Source organism: Peromyscus eremicus, chromosome 13 (assembly GCF_949786415.1).
Source record: "Peromyscus eremicus chromosome 13, PerEre_H2_v1, whole genome shotgun sequence".
NCBI classification, from domain to species: Eukaryota; Metazoa; Chordata; class Mammalia; order Rodentia; family Cricetidae; genus Peromyscus; species Peromyscus eremicus.
This window is the reverse complement of record NC_081429.1, coordinates 1,878,062-1,891,813: the sequence shown is the minus strand read 5'-3', so window position 1 is coordinate 1,891,813 and position 13,752 is coordinate 1,878,062.

Sequence of the window (13,752 nt, the reverse complement as noted above, 5' to 3'; positions counted from 1 at the left end):
TGCTCCACTGCCTGAGGGAGTGCCTCAGGTTCTCAGCAACTGAAAGGCACACAGTGCCCCAGCAGCCACAAGCTCAAACCTTAAAAACACCATGATGCATGCCTCTCAAAGCAGCTGAGATGAAGCAAATTCCAAGATTCCCTGCACAGAGCGGGCTTGTGCCCCACGTTGGAAATGATGCTCTCTCATCATCCCTCCCAAGGTCTCACGGGCTCCTCTCTGCTGCACATGCCTGGCACAGGTTGGCTGCCAAGCAACAGCCCCAAGTCTCACTTCAAACCAGAAGGCATGGGAGGCTCAGCTCCTGGATCCTGGCCATAGCACCTGCTGATGACAACAGGGAATGGGTCTTGTCCCAAGCCTCTCATTGCTGTGTGTGGGCAGCCTTCACAGTAGGAGTGACAGAGAGGCCCACATTCATCAGTTACCAAGATGGTCACATTTTTCTTAAGATTAAAATAACATCTCTAGAGCCCTCTAACAGTATCAGAAAGAGCTCTCTGGCTGATTGTGCCATTGCTGATTCAAAAGGGGCTGCATCTCTCTCCCTGAGTTGAGAAGGAGACTATGGGAACCACTGTTGACTCTAAACAGTGACTCAGAATAATGAAGAGACAGATGCCACATTGCTAGTGACAAGTTAAGATTTTATATATATATATATATATATGTGTGTGTGTGTGTGTGTGTGTGTGTGTGTATGTATGTATATACATATATGTACACACACACACACACACACACACACACACACACACACACACACACACACATTCTGGTGTTGGAGAGATGGCTCAGCAATTAAAAGCACTGGCTGCTCTTTCAGAGGTCCAGAGTTCAATTCTCAGCACCCACATGGTGGCTCACAGCCATCTATAATGGGATCTGATGCCCTCTTCTGGCATGCAGGCATACATGCAAATAAATCAATCATACAGATAAAATACATAAATAAATTTTGTTTTGTTTTGTTTTTTGTTTTTGGAGACAGGGTTTCTCTGTGTAGCTTTGCGCCTTTCCTGGGACTCGCTTTGTAGACCAGGCTGGCCTTGAACTCACAGAGATCCGCCTGCCTCTGCCTCCCGAGTGCTGGGATTAAAGGCATGCACCACCACCACCCGGCTAAATAAATTTAAAAAATGTTCCATGAGGGCTGGAGAGATGGCTGGATCAGTAAAGTATTTGCCTTGCAAGCCTGAGGACCTGAGTTTGGGACCCCAGAACCTGTGTGGAAAGCTGGGCGTGGTGGTGTCCACCTGTTATCCCAGCAACGGAGAAATGGGAAGTGGAGACAGACAGATTGATTCCTGGAAGCTTGCTGCCCGGATAGCTTACTTACTTGACAAAATTCTGGGCTAACTGATCCTGTCTCAATCAAAATGTGGAAGGCACCTTAGGACCAAGCCCAAGGTCGTCTTCTGGTCTTCACATGGTGCATATGTGCACACCTGCACACACATGTGCACTGATATACACAGACAGACAGAGTGATTGGAGTACAGACTTGTTAGAGCTCCAGCACGTGAGCAGACACCTGACAGAGGTCGGGAGGAAGGATTCCCTTTGGTTCAGTTCCAATGGGTTCAGGTCATGGTTGCTTGACCCTGTGCAGAGTATCATGACAGTGGGACAGGTATGGAGGAAGCCGTTTCTCTTGGCAGATAGGGAGTTGGCACTAGAGACTGGAAACTTGGTGTGGTCATCAAAGGCATGCCTCCAGTGACCTAGTTTCTCTGACTAGGGCCCACCTCCTGAAGTTTCCAGAACCTCCCAAAATAACTTCACAAGCCAGGGGCCAAGTGTTCCCAGGACCCTGTAGGGAAATTTTATATTCGAGCCGAAACAGTATGGCATCTTCCAGAGACGGTGTCTGGGATAATGTTCCTCTTCCCTGTCCGAGCAGGACATAAAATCCCAAGGAAAGGGACCCTCGCACAACACTGTGCCATCAGGTGTTTTCTGCCAAGAAGGAGGCTGAAGGAGGCCTAAGGCTGTTGGAATCACCTCTGGTAGAGGCAGCAGAACTGGTTGCCCAGCAACAGCAAGCTGCTCCCAGTCCCTGTAAGGAGCCCCTATTTACTTGATTTAGCTCCAGCTGGATCCTCTTGCAGGCAACAAAGAATGTTACTGTTAATTAAAGGTGAAATGGCATTTCTACAGTGAGAAGGGCTATGGAAAGAGAGGAGAGAGCTGGGGCGTGAGGCATGGGCGAGACTGGAAGATTTCTCTCCTACTGGGGAAACAGAGGAGAGGTGAAGGCAGCTGTAGGCTAGACCTCCCCCACAAACCTCAGAATGACAGGTATCAGACGTTTGCAACAATTTCATCTCAATTCCTTGGAAACTCTGGGGTAGAACTCTGTTTGGATGATAACTCTGAGGTGGGTCTAGCTGCAAAGCCAGTCACTGGCTGACGAGTGTAGACCCACCCCTTCCTGTGGTGGGAACTTGAAATACCAAGGGATTTGGAGGTCCTGTACCCAGACAGCAAGAGCAGGCCAATGATCCACACCTGGGGGTGGGGCGGGGGGACAGGGCTGCTGCTGTGTAGGCAGGGAGCTGATGGGTAGCACTGAAGGGAGATTTCATACATGCCGTGTCTGCTTCAGTGGGTCCTGGCCTAGATGTGGAAACCTGGTCACTGTCATTTAAAGGTCAAAGAGATGAAGGAGATGTTTCTCCCACAGTTCCCAGGAAATTCTCCCCAGTCATCATCCTTGGGTCTCTCTGGGGAAGACTTCTCCAAGGTCCAGCTGGGGACACATCCTCTGTGCTCCTGGTCCTCTTCCCGTGGGGTATTGGGGTGGTTGAGTGGTTTTAGTGACAGAAAAGCCTCACCCAAATTCCTTCAGTAAAAGCGGGTTTTTAACAGAGACTGGTGGTTGCTAACTTAACAAGTTTACTAAAAATGATCGAATTAAACAAAAAAGAAAGGAAACCTTTTTTCCTGTGAGGGCGCACAGTCATCCTCCAAATCCAGAAGCTCCAGTCTCTCACCGGGACTAATGTGGTATATATATAGGACCTACCTTCAAGTCCCACATACTCTAAGGGCTGTGTAGATTTTTTTGTTTTTTATTTTGGTTTTTTGAGACAGGGTTTCTTGTGTAACAGCTCTGGCTGTCCTGGAATTCACTCTGTAGACCAGGCTGGCCTCAAACTCACAGAAATATGCCTGCCTCTGTCTCCCAAGTGCTGGGATTAAAGGCGTGCACCACCACACCATGCAACTAGGGTTGTTTAATTTTAATAATAATAATTGTTGTTGTTGTTTGTATGTACCTGTGTGTATGGCATGAATGTGTGGGAATGCCACCACACATGTGTGGGGGTCAGAGGACAACTTTGTGGAGTCAGTTCTCTCTTTCTACCTTTACATGGGTTCTGAGGATCCAACTCAAGTCACCTGGCTTGTGCCATCCTGCTACACCCCCACATACTTTAAATCATCTCTATGTTACTAAGATACACAATACAGTATAAATCCTTATAAACAGCTTATGCTGTATTGTTTAGAAAACAATGAAAAGAAAAAAATTATACATGTGTTCTTTACAAATACATTTCCCCCAAATAGTCAATCCTCTGTTGACTCTTTGGATATGGAAACTATAAATACAGAAGGCAAACTATACATGGGAAGAGAGAAAACTGGATACCCAGCTGCAAGGTAAGGCGGTCTGGGGCCATAGCCAGACCTCCCAGGGCTGGGCTTCATGGGACCTGGAAAGTGGCTCAGCGTTTGGAAGGCTGGAAGGCTCCAGAACAGCTCACACTGCTCACGACTGCTCCAGCCATTCAGACTCTGTCTCCTGCCACCATGGTTCCAGCCGGCTGTCATTGTCTCTGCTGGTCTACCCACCAGTGTCGATTGCTGGGTCAGCCAACTGCCACATGTCAGGGACATATAAAATACCGCAGGGCCACCTGTGGAGCTACCTGGAGCAGCTGCCTTCAGCAGGGGCTTGACAAGTGCTCTGAGGTCTTGTATATGCATTTCCAGCTCTGTTCCAGGAGTCTGATTGGCACATGGCCACACCTATCCACGCTGTCTGTGGCTGCTTTGCAGCATCAATAGATTTAGGTTTCAAGACACTGTAAGCTTCATAACATCTCAGATGGCTATGATCTGGCATTTTGCAAGAACCTCTGATATAAAAGCTTTTAAGGGCAGAGATTGGGTCTCATACATCTCCGGAGATCCAAAACTTCACAGAACACTTGACACATAGTGGGAGCTCAATAATCTATATTTCATGGATATGCAGATGAACCTGGGTTGAATCTATGCAATCTGTGCCTTGACTTTGGAAGGGGACTCCTCCATGGTAGCACCTCATAACCCTGCCCACTGAACAGCATGGCTAAACTATTGCTTTCCTGGTTGCCGAGACAGAAGCAATTTAGGGAGGAAGGATGTACTGTGGCTCGTAGTCTAAGGGGATGCAGTCCATTATGGCAGGGAAGGCATAGTGGTGGAATCAGCTCCAGTCTGTGGCTCAGGAGCATGAGCAGCCAGCTTCTTTATATTTCCATGGATCAAGGCGTAGAAAGCAGGCTGAAGAGATGGCTCAGAGGTTAAGAGCACTGGCTGTTCTTCCAGAGGTCCTGAATTCAATTCCCAGCAACCATATGGTGGCTCATAACCATCTGTAATGAGATCTGGTGCCCTCTTCTGGCATGCAGTCATACATGCAGACAAAACACTATATACATAATAAATAAACAATCTTAGAAGAAGGAGGAGGAGGAGGAGGAAGAGGAGGAGGAGGAAGCTAAGCTGGGCACATGCATTTAATCCCAGCACTGGAGAGGCAGAAACAGGTGGGTCTCTGTGAGTTCAAGGCCAGCATGGTCTACATAGTAAGTTCCAGACCAACTGGGGGTCTACATAATGAGACCTGACTCAAAAAAAAAATAATAATAATAAAAACAAATAAAAGAAGAATAAGGAGAAGGAGAAGAAGAAGAAATATTGGAACTCAGACTGGGCTATAGCCCTCAAAGCCTGCCCGAGTGGCCTCATCAGCCACCTGATCCCTACATTCTACGTGGTTTTATAACTTCTCATGATGGTACCACCAGCTGGGGACCAAGTGTTCAAAAAAACACATGAGCCTGCAGGGGATATTTCACATTCAAACTGTAACATCATTGTCCCAGTCGGTTGGAGCAGAGAGGGTCCTCTGCAGGCAGAGCACAGAATGCCAGAGACTGGAAAGTCATACGCGTACAGGGATGGTGTGGTCACCTCCGGGTGGACTCTGGCCTCTCTGTGTGTAGGAACACCTGTCTGCCCATTTGGTCAATTAATCCACCATGGGTTTCCAGGCAGAACAGATACATGTGTAAATGATCACACAGTAACGGCCTCCTTTAACAATTGCAGAGAGTGGGCTGCGCCTGGCAGTCACAGTGGCCTCAGGAGCCACGGTGCTGGGCAGTCTGGATGTGGTGAAGTGTGTTAGTTACTTCTCTTGTTGCTGGGACGAAATCCCTGGCAAATGTGGCTTGAGGAAGGAGGGTTTGTTTTGCCTCACAGATTGAGGGCAGAGTTCACCATGCGGGGGAAGGCAGTTGTCAGGAAGCAGAGAGTGATAAATGTGGCTACCCAGCTCGGTTTCCCCTTTTCATCCAGTCCAGGATCCCAGGATCCCAGCCCCCGAAGTGGTACTGCCCACATCCAGGGTAAGTCATCTCACCTTAATTAACCAATCTAGAAACTCCCTCTCAGACATGCCCAAAGTTTGCCTCCTAGGGGATTCCAGATCAGTGGGGGTGGGGGGGAGGGAGGGAGGAGGGGTGTATTTTGGTGTTTGTTTGGTTTTGGTTTTCCAAGACAGGGTTGCTCTGTGTAGCTTTTTCTGTGGAGCCTGTCCTGGAACTTGATCTGTAGACCAGGCTGGCCTTGAACTCACAGAGATCCGCCTGCCTCTGCCTCCCAAGTGCTGGGATTAAAGGCGTGCACCACCACCACCACCACCACCCAGCTTTAGATCAGTGGTTCTCAACCTGTGGGTCGAGACCCCTTTGAGGGTCGAAGGATCCTTTCACAGGAGTCGGCTAAAACCATCGGAAAACACAGATATTTACATTATGATTCATAACAGTAGCAAAACTACAGTTACAAAGTAGCAAGGAAAACAATTTTATGGTTGGAACCTGTGCTCCATGGAGTATTAAATATATGTGTCCAGCTTAGCTTTCTACGTCTTGATCCATGGAAATATAAAGAAGCTGGCTGCTCATGCTCCCCAGCCACAGACTGGAGCTGATTCCACCACTATGCCTTCCTCGCCATAATGGACTGGATCCCCTTAGACCATGACCTGCAATACATCCTTCCTCCCTAAATTGCTTCTATCTCAGCAACCAGGAAAGCAATAGGTTGGCCGTGCTGTTCAGTGGGCAGGGTTATGAGGTAGCTGCTACCATGGAAGAGCCCTCTTCCAAAGTGAAGAGAAAATAATTTTGTATTTCCACCACAACATGAGGAGCTGAGCCAAAGGGCTACAGCATTCAGAAGGTTGAGAACCACTGCTCTGGATCCTGTCCACTTTACCATCAATATTCACTATCACATTAAGGAAAGGCTAAGGTCTCTCTGGATTGAGATGATGGATAAAGGCATTAGGAAGCAAGGGTCAAGCCAGCTTCTGACTAGATGTGGATAAACCTGTCCAGACAGGGGAAGGAGGTACACAAGGCCCCCAGCGTCCATAGGTCAATTCCCAGCAACTCTAAGACTGTTTGCATAGTGTTCCTGAACCACATTCTGTAACCAGAGGACCAGGGGACCGAGCAAGCTAAGTCACATGCTCATCTCAAAGGAGACTGGGGGATGCTGAATGTGGCACCAACAAGATCCTGTGGAAGGGGGCAGAAACCCCAGAAGGATCTCCAGGTGAACCAGTTTGGGTTCCTTGGAAAGAAGACTGTCAAGACAAGCTACTGGGGGCTGGAGAGATGGCTCAGAGGTTAAGAGCACTGACTGCTCTTCCAGAGGTTCTGAGTTCAATTCCCAGCAACCACATGGTGGCTCACAACCATCTGTAATGAGATCTGGTGCCCTCTTCTGGCCTGCAGACATACAGGCAGACAGAACACTGTATACATTAATAAATAAATAAATCTTTAAAAAAAAAAAAAAAAAGACAAGCTACTGTTCTCCTTTGTCAGGAAGGATGGTCCAGGCCACTCAGAAGGAGCAGGGGACCCAACTAAGGAAGGAGGCGGAGCCACTTCCAGGGTGTGTTAGGGAGCTGGCTTTGGCTTGGTAACAGAAACCCCTGATTGCTTAGGATGGGACTGTCCTCTGACAGGTTACTGAAGTGTTTCTCAGTCCAGTCCTTGAGAAGGACAGAGAAAAATCTGCATGGCTTCCATCTCACCTTGGTTCACCTGTAGGATGTCTGTTCCCTGGACTTGGTGGTAGTGCATGAGTGGATGCAGTGTCCTCATCTCAGGCCTCAGGCATCCAACGAAGGCTGGGAGGTAAGGGCTGCACAGCTGGAGCTAAAGCCAGGGGCTGGTAGGTGTGGTGAGCGAAGCTGGTTTCAGTCTACACAAAGATGTAGTCTCAGCAGCGGCCTCCCTCTGTCAGGGAGGGGGTCTGTAAAGGTTGAAAGAGGGAATAGGGAGCATGGATCAGATAAAGCAAGCTCTAGCATCCTCCTCAAGAAAGCCTTTAGTTTTGCTCTATGAAACTAGGGAAGGATCTATAAACACTGCTCAGAAAACAGTCAATTAAGTTGAACAGAAATTGTTAAACCAGCGCCTTGTTTTCTTGCAGGTAGAGACATTCTCTAACAGTAGGACTCCAAACAATTAGGACTGCAAGTTTTGGATTTGGGGAGAGGGTAACCGAGAAGCAGAATACGTTAGCCCCACTGCAGGCTAAGAAGAAAGAGTTTGGTTAGAGGCCACAATGTGAGAAGCCTGCTTGGCATTTTGTGTCCTGGGCGGGACCCAGGCTTCCTCTCTCTGCAGCATTTCAGAAGTCCTGTAACCCAAGGAGCTCCAGTTCATGCAGAGCCTCAAGGGCTGGGAGAGATGGTGGTCAACAGTGGCCGGCTGTAGAGCTGGTTGCTGCTCCCCTGCATGGGGATGTTGGTTTCTTCTGCAGTCTGATGGGAACATTGTCCAGTGTGCTATCATCCATTGTGCCTCAAAGCCCACCCTGATAAGAACGTTGTTGTAGTCAACAAGGAGCCCAAGAAGAATCACACAAGAGCATCATAAAACTCTGACAGGCTGAGCGGTGGTGGTGTACACCTTTAATCCCAGCACTCGGGAGGCAGAGGCAGGCGGATCTCTGTGAGTTCGAGGCCAGCCTGGACTACAGAGCAAGATCTAGGATAGGCACCAAAACTACACGGAGAAACCCTGACTCGAGAAAAAAGCAAACAAACAAAAAACTCTGACAGTGTGACCCTGATGACATGGGATGGCATTTAACACAGGTCCTTGTTTATTGTTTCGTTGATCCAGATACGACCTCTCTCCTAATGCCCTGGACTTTTCCCATCATGGCACATGGCACACTGTCTAACCACTTCCGGCTTGTTCCTCTACCCTAGTGACTGGTGGTGCCATATACCTGGGTTTTACACCTGGATCTCCATCCAGATCTGCCAGACAAAGAGGCTACAGAGTCCAGGCTATCAGTGGGTCACCAGGTCTGTGAGCTCCTAGAGAGCAGAACCGACATGCCGTGATGTATCTCGCTCCCAGCCCACAGTCGTGCTAACGGGCGCTACAGTACTGACTGGCCTTCGCTCCTTCCTTCTTGTGTTCCATCTGGATCTGCAGCCCTGCAGCCCAGGAGCTGAAGGCCTAGGAAAGGAATTTCTCACAACAGCTTAGAAGCTGTGGCAACACTCTCTCTATGCAGGATGAGAGTTAGGCATTGGGGTGTCTTCTTGGCCCCCCACCTCCCATGAGGGCTCAGAGCGTGGGGTGTGCACCAACTCTCCCAAGAGGGACAGCAGCATTTCTGTAAGTTCCCCCCATCGTGCACTCAGAACCAGTGGAACACAGCCCTCCTGAGCAAAGACATCAGATTTCCAGTCTCTAGCTGGCAGCATGGGGACTTGGCTGGAGCCACTGAAATGCTTTTCTTTCCACCCTGTGTTTGGCCCCATTCTGGTAAATGTGAGTTTTATTACCAACAACAGCAGCAACAAGACCAAGTCAGAGATGGTCCAACTGGAAACCTTCCTGGTCTCTGATGCAGAGTCTCCTCTGAGCACAATTCAGCCCTGGAGCCTGGGGGACATTAGTTTCCTTGGTAACAGTGGGCCAGCCTCAGGAGGTCCAGCCCTGCTAGGAGGTCTCGGGAGCCAGCTGGGAGCCTCCGTGGGGCAGTCCTGCTTGCACAGACAGGGGTTACCTAAAGCAGAAAGAGGCTTGGTGAGCCCAAGAGGTGGTGTCACCATGGGGTGCAAGGGGCCAGGATAGCCTCTTCCTTTCAGAGCCTGCCCTGCCCCCATCCACTGGACACCAAGAGCAGACAGACAACCATGTCTCCCATCTCTTCTTGAAATAGGATGAAAGGATGTTTGCCTCCCAGACAGGTTAGAAGCTCTCCCGTTTCCCAAACCACACAGGACCTCCCTAGATTGCTGTAGCCACCACGGACTGCCTCTGTGAGCCCTGAAGATGCTCCTGGCACTAGCCAGTTCCTCCCCCTGCCTCCTGCTGAGACTGCTTTGTGTGGCTGAGCTGGGCAGCCTGCAGAATGGGCCCTAGGCAGGCATGGCAGTGCACAATAAGCCAGTGTTTGTTGGTTCCAGGCTGGGGTGGATGCAGTAGTGGGGGTGGGGTGGCATCTGTCCTTAAAGCCTGGGATTCAACACTTCTTTCCCCTCTCCTGCTTTCCTGCCCAGTTAACTTTCCTAGGAAGCGAAGCTCTTGGAGTCACCCCAGAAGTCAGCAATAGATTTACAATAAATGGCTAGTACATAGGAGAATAAGTGGGAAAGATCCAGTCATCCATGTCTCATGGTGTGATGAAAGTGTGTCAAAGTTTGGGGAACTGGTGGCCCCCAAAGCCACTCTAGAAGCCACGGCTGGAGTCATGGATGATTTTGTGCACCCAGAATGAATCACAAAAGAAGACAGTCCTAGGGGATGTTGAGGTTTTTTTAGTCACGAGGAGGAGACCAGAGGGCATGGCAGAGGCAGATGCCCAAAGAAATGACTGTGAGCTAAGTTGTCCACTGTCTTCTGGGTGCTGGGTGTGTCAGGCTGCAGTCTTGACACTGAGTTCTTCCGAGCAGTGGGTGGGACTTGACAATACATTCTCACAACTGTTGTGACCTCAGCTGAGAATTCTAATCCCATCAGTAGCCAGGAGGATTGATTCCAGGAGCCCTGGGCTAGCAAAATCTGCAGATGCTCCTCATTTAGCATTAGGAATAAACTGTAAGTCACAAAGGTGGCAGAGAAGGAGGGAAGAATAAGGGTTAAGGGAAGGAGAGAGTTTGGGAAAGGTGATTATCATCCTTAGTTGGGGGCTGCTCGGAGCTTATGGTAGGTTGGCTGACCAGTTTTGGGACCATCTCAGAAAAGCCAGGAACCTTTAACAAATCAGCTAGCAGACTTCTGGGCTCAGAGGCTCACCTCAATCTAGCCTTTCCTCTTTTGGGGTTCCTGCCTGGTGACAACTTCCCATAATCCAAGTGAGGAAGACGAAATGGCTTGAGGGACATGACTAAGAGCAGAGGACTGCCAAACACTGCTGGAGAGAGGCTCGGTTGTTGAAAGGTTTGCGGTGGTAGCCTTCTAATGTTTTCTTTCCCTTTAAGTAAGCTAAGCTATCGGGGGCGGGGACCATTTGTCCCACTAAGTGAATGCTGTTATATAATCCCCCCTCCAAAATAAAGAACAACCCGTTGACAATCTCCTGTGTTCTTTAAACTATTTCTAGGTTACTTACAGCACCGAATACATTACAAACGTAAATAACTGTTAAAATGTGTTCTTTGTGAGATAATGGCAGGAAGTCTGTGTGTTCAGTACCGATCATTCATTGCTGTGATCATGCTACATCAGAAATGTTTGTGTCTTGCACAATGTCAGAAGTTATTAAATGACAATGAATTCACAAGGTAGCACGGTCTTAGTGGCAGCAATTTGCCAGGTGGTCCTGCTTTCCTTGATGGCACTGGCTGAGGCAAACAGATTCTTTTATTCCTATCTTAATTAATAATATGAACTCTTAGGTCACACATCACACTACACACTGTAAATCAATCTATTTGTCTATCTATCTATCTATCTATCTATCCATCCATCCATCCATCCATCCATCTTCAGAATGGCTAGACGGGGTTAAGGAAGCAAGGAGTCTCAAAAAGGCATGAGTAGGCAGAGCTTGGAAATGGACAGGAATTTAAGAGTCTGTGGGAGAGAAATAAACCAACTAGGGGGTCTCTGGAGAAGCCCATTGAGGCTGCTGCTGCTGCCGCCAGGTCATAGGTTGAAGTGCAGCTGCAGAGTTGAGTCCAGCACAGAGGTGAAAGGGCAGAATGAGTCCAGACAAATGAGTGGGGAGATGAGTGGACAGAATGGTCCAGATGGAGAAATGGAGGCGTGAGATAGGCAGATGGCCGTCGGAGTAGATGATGTCACTGGCAGGGACCTGAGCTAAAGCTGAAGCCCCAGGGGCAGTCGGAACTCCTTTGCCTGTCAGTCCCTCTACATATCAGGTGGTCAGATGACAGGTGACTGGGGATCATCTCAGTGTTAGGTGTCCAAATCTTTGCAGGAGTCTGGGTGAGGGGCTTACACCTTTTCGTTTGTCTGGTGTGCCCCATAAGTTCCTGGACTTGACTTTTTAAAAATATGGTTTTAATGTGCCCATGTGTCCCTAAGGTCCCAGTTCACCCCAAAATATTTATAGGAAGGTTCTTTCCAGTCCCAGGAATATTATCAGTTTGTGCTATGTGGGTGGTGTGGTCACCAGGGGCAGCCATCCTCCGTCTCCAAATGAAAGCAGATGCTGCTGCTTGTAAAATGGGCAAAGCAGTCTGAAAAACTCCTGTCTTGTTAGGGTTCCTATTGCTGTGATAAACCCTATGACCAAAAGCAATTTGGGAAGGAAAGGGCTTCTTTCAACTTACAGCTGTAGTTTAGTCCGTCATGAAGGGAAGTCAGGACAGGACTCCTGACTCCTGACAGGCATGTCCTAGTCAGTGTTCTTCTATTGCTGTGAAGAGACACCATGACCATGGCAACTCTTGTAAAGGAAAGCATTTAACTGAGGCTGGCTTACAGTTTCAGAGGTTCAGTCCATCATCATGGCAGGGAGCATCACGGCATGCAGGCAGACATGATGCTGGAGAAGGAGCTGAGTGTTCTACACCCAGATCCGCAGGCAGCAGGAAGGGAGAGACTCTCAGCTTGGGATTGGCTTTTCGAAACCTCAAAGCCCACCCTGCCAGTGATGCACTTCCTCCAACAAGGCCACACCTCCTAATCATTTCAAATAGTGCCACACCCTAGTGGCCAAGTATTCAAATCTATGAGCCTATGGGGGCCCATTCTTATTCAAACCACCACAAGGCAGGAACCTGGAGGTAGGGCCTGAAGCAGAGGCCTTGGAGTGACATGTGCTCCTTGGCTTTCTCCCCATGGCTTGCCCAGTTTGCTTTCTTATACAACCCAGGACAGGGGTGGCACTGCCCACACTGATCTGAGCCATCCCACATCAGTCTTAAAAAAATGCCCATAGACTTGCCTACAGACTGGTCTTATGGAGGCATTTTCTCAGTTAAGATTCCCTCTTTCCAGATGTATCTAGGTTAGTATCAAGTTGACAGACATCAACCATCACAACCACTGTTGTATATTGTATGGATAGCTTAGAGCAGGCCCAGCCTGATTTTACCCAGTCCTCACGGCATCATCTATAAAGGAAATATGAGGTGAACCATGCTAACATGAATGCTGGAGAGAGTCACAGCAGGGCCTCCAGCAGAACGTACCCACACATGTCTTCAGTCATATGGATTCAGCATAGAGCTTTATGTATGGCAAATTTAACTCGAGCTTTTGGGGACTATTGGGGAATTTTCTAGATAGTTTTGGTCTGAGGTTGGTTAAATCCCTACATGTGGACAGCTATTTTACTATCTCTACTTAATACAAAGGTAAACTGAGACTTGGAGAGAGCTCACAAGTTGTCCACATTAACCTGGAATAGCAAGTATCTAAAGATGGGTCCAGATGTTTTGCCCATGGCAGTACACACCTGTTACTCCCTCCCCTCAAAAACTGGAGATCATGACCCACCTCCTTGAACCTGGATTGGGTCCCAAACTGCTTTACCCAACAGATGTGAGAGAAGCGACATGGGGTCTCAGAGTTCCGGAAGGTTTGGCTTACTGGGCGCAGTACTTCACTTGTCATCCCAGCACTTGGGAGGCTGAGGCAGGAAGGTCATGAGACACGACAAAACCCGGTATCAGAGCTTTATTAGGAGGAAGGGGGTGGACAGAAGAGAGTGTGGCCAGGCCTGGGGGAGACACACGCGCAGGAGAGAGAGAGGGGGGTGGGGAGGAGAGGGCAGAGAGAAGAGAGGGGAGGAGTCTGTGTCCGGCTTTTTAAGGATTCCCCTGCACATGCGCAGGTGGGCTTACAAAGCTTCGCCACACATGGGCTGATTGCCACACATTTGCACAATCACACAGCAGACTGATGACTTAAGACGAAGACCCCTTGCTTAGCTACTGAACTGCGCATGTGCGGT